The sequence below is a fragment of the Mus caroli genome, unplaced genomic scaffold (assembly GCF_978045245.1).
Source record: "Mus caroli unplaced genomic scaffold, Mus_caroli_1 scaffold_10, whole genome shotgun sequence".
Classification (NCBI taxonomy): domain Eukaryota; kingdom Metazoa; phylum Chordata; class Mammalia; order Rodentia; family Muridae; genus Mus; species Mus caroli.
The window spans coordinates 84,997,816-85,006,687 of NW_028227265.1; positions in this window are offsets into that span (position 1 = coordinate 84,997,816).

Here is an 8,872-nt window from a genome sequence, read left to right on the forward strand (position 1 = left end):
ATCTGTGTTTAACTCCATTTAGTTAACCTGGTTAATATTTAGGCAGAATTAGCCATTTACCAACTACTGTGAAAGTTAAACAGACAAATAGAAAAGTGAAATTTCCCAAAGATTAAACTTTTCCTTGCATATTTAAAGGCTTGTTGAGTAGTGCAGAGGGTTAAATATGGAAGATCCTGTGGGTTATCTACAGAATTCACCATAGGAAGTGTAAGAGGTGGAAGCAAATGGCTTTGGAAAAATCTTCCAAGCACACAACTTCAACTTTTAATTTTGTACACCATTTCATCTTAATCTGTGTGGCAGTTGTTTTATATTTAAAAAGAAAGAAGTGAAAATCTTGTATTTCAAGGTTTCATATTGATAACCCTAACAGGTATTTACACAAGGTGCCACAGTGCTTACTGGGTAAACCTTGGGCTTTGGTTTCTCAAGGAATGACCTCATTTGAGCTAAACAGAGTTTTGAAATGAGGGATTTCCCTATGGCATAAAGTACCATGTTAACGTTGCCAGCTGGAGTCCAGCTGAGCTGGAATGCTCTGTTTATTTTTCATTGTGTGTTCCTGCACAAAGTAGCCAGTCTTCCACTCGAAGCCTTAAGAGGCTGAGAAAATGAGAGGGTCGGATAACATCACTTTTACAAGGCAAAATGGAGGCAGGAGGCCCTAGATCTTTGGCAGGTCCATCCAAGAAAGGGAGTGTCACCTCTGGAATGGAAGAGTGCCAGCCCTGTTCTTCCTGGGCCGCACATGGAGAGCACACAGCACACCACTCACACTTCTAGAGCTCAACTGGAAGCTCAAAGGGCTGTCTGATCTTTATCTATTTTTTCTTTCTTGTAGTTCTTGCTTATGTCTACCAGCCCTACAAACTGTCAGCAACTCTGAAGGATGCTCTTGCATCTCTGTCTCTCTCTTTCATCAGTACTTCATGTGAATAGGAATGTGGCAAATAGGAGAGATTTGGGTTTGCTGTTATTATTTTTGTTGCTGTGTATGCATAATTGCCTGCCATGTGGGTGCTGGTGCCTGACACCAATGGATCAAAATGTAAATTCTGAACAACTACCTTCTAACAAAATAAAATAGAGTAGTCAAGATCTCTTGTAAGTCATACACGCGCATGCACACACACATGCACATACACATGCATACATCCATGTGTTGTTATTATTATTTGGGGGGTTTTCTTTTTTCCCCCTTTTATTGGACATTTTCTTTTTTTTGATTTTTAATATTTTTATTACATATTTTCCTCAATTACATTTCCAATGCTATCCCAAAAGTCCCCCATAGCGCCCCCCACTTCCCTACCCACCCATTCCCATTCTTTTGGCCCTGGCATTCCCCTATATTGGGGCATATAAAGTTTGCAAGTCCAATGGGCCTCTCTTTCCATTGATGGCCGACTAGGCCATCTTTCGATACATATGCAGCTAGAGACAAGAGCTCCAGGGTTCTGGTTAGTACATCATGTTGTTCCAACAATAGGGTTGCAGATCCCTTTAGCTCCTTGGGTACTTTCTCTAGCTTCTCCATTGGGAGCCCTGTGATACATCCAATAGCTGACTGTGAACATCCACTCCTGTGTTTGCTAGGCCCCGGCATCGTCTCACAAGAGACAGCTATATTTGGGTCCTTTCAGCAAAATCTTGCTAGTGTATGCAATGGTGTCAGCGTTTAGAAGCTGATTATGGGACGGATCCCTGGATACAGCAGTCTCTAAATGGTCCATCCTTTCATCACAGCTACGAACTTTGTCTCTGTAACTCCTTCCCTGGGTGTTTTGTTCCCAATTCTAAGAAGGTGCACAGTGTCCACACTTTGGTCTTCATTCTTCTTGAGTTTCATGCGTTTATCAAATTGTATCTTATATCTTGGGTATCCTAAGTTTTGGGCTAATATCCACTTATCAATGAATACATATTGTGTGAGTTCTTTTGTGATTGTGTTACTTCACTCAAGATGATGCCCTCCAGGTCCATCCATTTGGCTAGGAATTTCATAAATTCATTCTTCTTAATAGCTGAGTAGTACTCCATTGTGTAAATGTACCATAATTTCTGTATCCATTCCTCTGTTGAGGGACATCTGGGTTCTTTCCAGCTTCTGGCTATTATAAATAGGGCTGCTATGAACATAGTGGAGCATGTGTCCTTTTTACCGGTTGGGACATCTTCTGGATATATGCCCAGGAGAGGTATTGCTGGATCCTCCGGTAGTACTATGTCCAATTTTCTGAGGAACCGCCAGACTGATTTCCAGAGTGGTTGTACAAGCTTGCAATCCCACCAACAATGGAGGAGTGTTCCTCTTTCTCCACATCCTCGCCAGCATCTGCTGTCACCTGAATTTTTGATCTTAGCCATTCTGACTGGTGTGAGGTGGAATCTCAGGGTTGTTTTGATTTGCATTTCCCTGATGATTAAGGATGTTGAACATTTTTTCAGGTGTTTCTCTGCCATTCGGTATTCCTCAGGTGAGAATTCTTTGTTCAGTTCTGAGCCCCATTTTTTAATGGGGTTATTTGACTTTCTGGAGTCCACCTTCTTGAGTTCTTTATATATATTGGATATTAGTCCCTTATCTGATTTAGGATAGGTGAAGATCCTTTCCCAATCTGTTGGTGGTTTTTTTTGTCTTATTGATGGTGTCTTTAGCCTTGCAGAAGCTTTGTAGTTTCATGAGGTCCCACTTGTCAATTCTCAATCTTACAGCACAAGCCATTACTGTTCTATTCAGGAATTTTTCCCCTGTGCCCATATCTTCAAGGCTTTTCCCCACTTTCTCCTCTATAAGTTTCAGTGTCTCTGGTTTTATGTGAAGTTCCTTGATCCACTTAGACTTGACCTTAGTACAAGGAGATAGGAATGGATCGATTCGCATTCTTCTACATGTTAACAACCAGTTGTGCCAGCACCATTTGTTGAAAATGCTGTCTTTCTTCCACTGGATGTTTTTAGCTCCCTTGTCGAAGATCAAGTGACCATAGGTGTGTGGGTTCATTTCTGGGTCTTCAATTCTATTCCATTGGTCTATTTGTCTGTCACTATACCAGTACCATGCAGTTTTTATCACAATTGCTCTGTAGTAGAGCTTTAGGTCCGGCATGGTGATTCCACCAGAGGTTCTTTTATCCTTGAGAAGAGTTTTTGCTATCCTAGGTTTTTTGTTATTCCAGATGAATTTGCAGATTGCACTTTCTAATTCGTTGAAGAATTGATTTGGAATTTTGATGGGGATTGCATTGAATCTGTAGATTGCTTTTGGCAAGATAGCCATTTTTACAATGTTGATCCTGCCAATCCATGAGCATGGGAGATCTTTCCATCTTCTGAGATCTTCTATAATTTCTTTCTTCAGAGACTTGAAGTTTTTATTATACAGATCTTTCACTTCCTTAGTTAGAGTCACGCCAAGATATTTTATATTATTTGTGACTATTGAGAAGGGTGTTGTTTCCCTAATTTCTTTCTCAGCCTGTTTATTCTTTGTGTAGAGAAAGGCCATTGATTTGTTTGAGTTAATTTTATATCCAGCTACTTCACCGAAGCTGTTTATCAGGCTTAGGAGTTCTCTGGTGGAATTTTTAGGGTCACTTATATATACTATCATATCATCTGCAAAAAGTGATATTTTGACTTCATCTTTTCCAATTTGTATCCCTTTGATCTCCTTTTGTTGTCGAATTGCTCTGGCTAGGACTTCAAGTACAATGTTGAATAGGTATGGAGAAAGTGGACAGCCTTGTCTAGTCCCTGATTTTAGAGGGATTGCTTCAAGCTTCTCACCATTTACTTTGATGTTGGCTACTGGTTTGCTGTAGATTGCTTTTATCATGTTTAGGTATGGGCCTTGAATTCCTGATCTTTCCAAGACTTTTATCATGAATGGGTGTTGGATCTTGTCAAATGCTTTTTCCGCATCTAACGAGATGACCATGTGGTTTTTGTCTTTGAGTTTGTTTATATACTGGATTACGTTGATGGATTTCCGTATATTGAACCATCCCTGCATCCCTGGGATAAAACCTACTTGGTCAGGATGGATGATTGTTTTGATGTGTTCTTGGATTCGGTTAGCAAGAACTTTATTGAGGATTTTTGCATCAATATTCATAAGGGATATTGGTCTGAAGTTTTCTATCTTTGTTGGGTCTTTTTGTGGTTTAGGTATCAGAGTAATTGTGGCTTCATAGAATGAGTTGGGTAGAGTACCTTCTGTTTCTATTTTGTGGAATAGTTTGTGAAGAACTGGGATTAGATCTTCTTTGAAGGTCTGATAGAACTCTGCACTAAACCCATCTGGTCCTGGGCTTTTTTTAGTTGGGAGACTATTAATGACTGCTTCTATTTCTTTGGGGGATATAGGGCTGTTTAGATCATTAACCTGATCTTGATTCAACTTTGGTACCTGGTATCTGTCTAGGAACTTCTCCATTTCATCCAGGTTCTCCAGTTTTGTTGAGTATAGCCTTTGGTAGAAGGATCTGATGGTGTTTTGGATGTCTTCAGGATCTGTTGTTATGTCTCCTTTTTCATTTCTGATTTTGTTAATTAGGATGCTTTCCCTGTGCCCTCTAGTGAGTCTGGCTAAGGGTTTATCTATCTTGTTGATTTTCTCAAAGAACCAGCTCCTTGATTGGTTGATTCTTTGAATAGTTTTTCTTGTTTCCACTTGGTTGATTTCACCCCTGAGTTTGATTATTTCCTGCCGTCTACTCCTCTTGGGTGAATTTGCTTTCTTTTGTTCTAGTGCTTTTAGGTGTGTTGTCAAGCTGCTAATGTGTGCTCTCTCTAGTTTTCTTTTGGAGGCACTCAGAGCTATGAGTTTTCCTCTTAGAAATGCTTTCATTGCGTCCCATAAGTTTGGGTATATTGTGGCTTCATTTTTATTGGACATTTTCTTTATTTACATTTCAAATGTTATCTCCTTTCCAGGTCTCCCCTCCAGAAACCCCCTATTCCATCTCTCTTCCCCCTGCCTCCATGAGGGTGCTTGTTGGGACTAAAAAAGGGGCCCGGGGAAGAGGAGGAGGGGAGACCCACACCCAGCCAGAGTTCCACCTATGCTCTGGTCAGTCAGGCATGGGAGGGCTGCTATTTACCTTCCACTCATCCCCAGGGGGCATCTAAGCCTCTGCTCCACTCTTTGGGGGTGGCAAGAGGCAGCTCTACCTGGGAGCCTCAGAGCTACTTTCCTAAAGCCCCAGGGAGCCTGGGTGCTACTTTGCTAAAGCCACCGGAGTTATGGGAGAGAGGGATGAGGGAAGAGAGGTTCCCAACACCGGCGAGAGTGAGTGCAGCGGATCTTGATGAGCAGAGACTCTCTATGGTTTTAGAACTTTATTATAGGAAGGCAGGGTGAAAGAGAGAACGGGGGGGGGGAGAGTAGGAGGGAGAGAGGAGAGGAGAGGAGAGGAGAGGACAAAGAGAGAGGAGAGAGGGGGAGAAAATGAGGGGTAAGAGGTAAGAGAGACAAGTAAGAGAGCGAGGTGGGGCTGAACAGCCCGTTTTAAGGTATGCTGTCTTACCTTATTGTTACTAGGTAACCGGGGAGGAGTTTAGCCTGAAGGTCAGAAGCTTGGGACATTGTCTACGTGACTTCTAGCCATACTTCTCTTATGGGGGCTGTGGGGGGCAGTAACTTAGGCAGGAACCAGAGTTCCAGGAGCATGAGGGAATGTAGGTGAATTATCACCCTTCTTGGGGTTCAGACCTCAGCTCGACTGGAGACCAGCCTGTCTATGCATAGCCCAATGTCTCACAGGTGCTCCTCCACCCACCCACACACTCCTACCTTCCCATCCTGGCATTCCCCTACACTGTGGGCATCGAACCCCCCTCAGGCCCAAGGGCCATTCCTACCACAGATGTCCAACAAGGCCATCCTCTGCCACATATGAGGCCGGAGCCATGGGTCCCTCCATGTTTACTATTTGGTTGATGGTCCAGTCCCCAGGAGCTCCAGGGGGTCTGGCTGGTTGACACTGCTCTTACCTTTAAATAGCTATTAGGGATTCCTACCCCATTCTAGAGACGCAGGGTCCTTTAGATTTATAATAAGCTTCAGAGCACTGGGCAGATATCAACCCTCTATTCTATGCTGTTTTGTCTGTTTCCCTATCAAACTGTGGGAGATATTACTTGCCACGTTTCATTTGGACTGCTCCTGTTCCATGAGGCCAGCCCTCATGGTCACGTGCATATGGTTCACGCTACCCCCATGATGACCTCTTCCTTCTCTTTCCTTTCTACCTGCAACTCCCAGTCAGGTAACTGAAAATACGCCTACCTCGATACACTGCCCAATCACAGGCTTTAGCCTTTTAGTTATCAATTACCTCGGGGAGCAAGGTTTGCACAACAAAAGCTGATATAGGTGAGAATCCACTTGTATTGCAGCAACTGGGCTGTGGGGTACAGAATCTCACATTTGAATACACAGCAGCACCAGACCAATCCTTAACACACATGCATATGCACACACACTCCTCAATCCCCCACCCCAACACACTCATGTACACACACACAACCCACACTTTCACACAGTTGCTCACCTTAACTTCTTGCCTTAGCAGAAATGTTCCCACTTCTCTAGGGAGCATATTTCAATTTTACTATCAGGTTGCTGGTTATCCCTTTCCTATTTCTCCAGTAAGTTCCTCCTTCTCACTTCCTGCATTTTGTTCTTCCTGTAGAAGGGCGCCCTAGCATTTCTCATCCTGGTTCTTCTCTGCTCAAAGGCATAGGTATCTGACAGGTTCAGAGTCTATGCAGAAAGCCCCTAGCAGCATGGCCAAGATACACAGAGAATGAGACTGTGTCCCCAAATATTGAAATACTGAAAGTCAGATGGTTCAGAGCTGACATTAGCACTTAGTCCTTGAGCTAAGTACACGTATCCCTTGGTACACGTATCCTCAGCAGATCCATTTCTGTTCTGGACTTCTGAATAGTTTCTTGGTTCATATTTGCACTTGTAAATATGAGCATTCACTTAGCTTTTCTATAGAAAGTTGAGTGCCTTCTCAGAACCAGCGATTGTTTCTCTGGAAGTTACTTAAATCACACCTAAATACAAAACAAAACCAAAAATCTATGTGTTTATGTATGAGTATCTATCACAAAGTATCCACAGAATCCACAGGAATCACTTCTGTCCTTCCACCATGGGGATCCTTGGGGTTAAACTTACATCATTAGTTTTGGGGGTAGGCACCCTTTGGTCATCTTGTCATCTTGTCAGTTCTAAATTAGACTCTCAAACAGTTTATTTTCGTCTTGGTGTGTGTGTGTGTGTGTGTGTTGATGGAGTAACAGGAGACCATGAAGTACTCTTTATGGTGGTGTTTTTGTTTTGTGTGGGGGCACAGAGTATCTCTAGCTATATATTCCAGGCTCTCCTGGAGTTCACTATGAAGACCTGGCTGGCCTTGAACTCACAGTGACTCATGTGCCTCTGCCCCTCCTGAGTCCTGGGATTAACAGGTATGTGCCATCATACCTAGCAAGTTAGTGTTTGTCTAAGCTAGGGTTTCTACTGCTGTGATAAAATATAATGACCAAAGGCAAAATGGAGAGGAAAGGATTTATTTGGCTTACACTTTTCTTATTTTTGTTCATTATTGAAGGACGTCAGGACAGGAATTCAAACAAGTCAGGATCAAGGAGGCAGGAGCTGATGCAGAGACCATGGAGGGATGTTACTTACTAGCTTACTCCCCCTGACTTGCTCAGCTTTCTTATATAACCCAGTACCACCAGCCCAGGAATGACACCACCCATAGTAGGCTGTGCCTTCCTCCACTGATCACCAACGGAGAAAATGCCTTACATTTCTCATGGAGGCATTTCCTCAACTCATGCTCCCCTCTCTCTGATGTCTCCAGCTCATGTCAAGTTGACACAGTTGTTCAGGACCCACATGAAGACCAAACTGTTTGTCTGCTACATGTGTGCGGAGGCCTAGGTCCAACGTGTGTATGCTCTTTGGTTGGTGGTTCAGTCTCTGAGAGCCAAAACAGTCCAAGTTAGTTGACTCAATTGATCTTCCTTTAGAGTTCCTATCCCCTTTGGGGCCTTCAATCCTTCCCACAACTCTACCATCAGAGTCCCCAAGCTTCATCCACTGTTTGGCTGTGGGTCTCTGCATCCGTCTGAGTTAGCTGCTGGGTGGAGCCTCTCAGAGGACAAGTTTTCTAGACTCCTGTCTGCAAGCATAGCATTAATAGCATCAGGGATTGGTGCTTGACCATAGGATGGGTCACTAGTTGGGTTGGTTACTATTGGGCCATTCCTTCAGTCTCTGATCCATCCCCCATCTCTACATTTCTGGTAGACAGAATCAATTTTGGGTCAAAAGTTTTGCGGGCAGGTTGTTGTCCCTCTTGCTCCACTGAGGTTTCTGCCTGGCTACATGAGGTAGCCTCTTTAGGTTTGATATCCTCAATGCTGTGAATCCCAGCTAAGATCACCCCCCATTGATTCCCGGTGTCTCCCCTATCTCAGGTCTCAGATATGCCTTCAAGATGCTCCCCCCGCCCCCACCTCTCCACCTCTGCCAGCTGCAGATTTCCATTCATTCTCATGGCCATCTGGCTATCTCTCCTGTCCCTCCCCATAACTGATCCTGAACCCCCTTCACTCCACTCCCCATCCCCTCTCCCACCCAGTTCCTTTCCCTCCATCTTCCTCCTATGACTATTTTATTCCCTCTTCTAAGTAAGATTCAAGCATCCTCGCTTGGACCTTCCTTCTTATTTAGCTTCTTTGGGTCTGTGGAGTGGAGCGTGAGTATCCCAACTTCTAAGGCACACAGACAACCTCAGATTCTCCAGCCCTTTGTGTGCGTTGCTTATTTGAACAAACG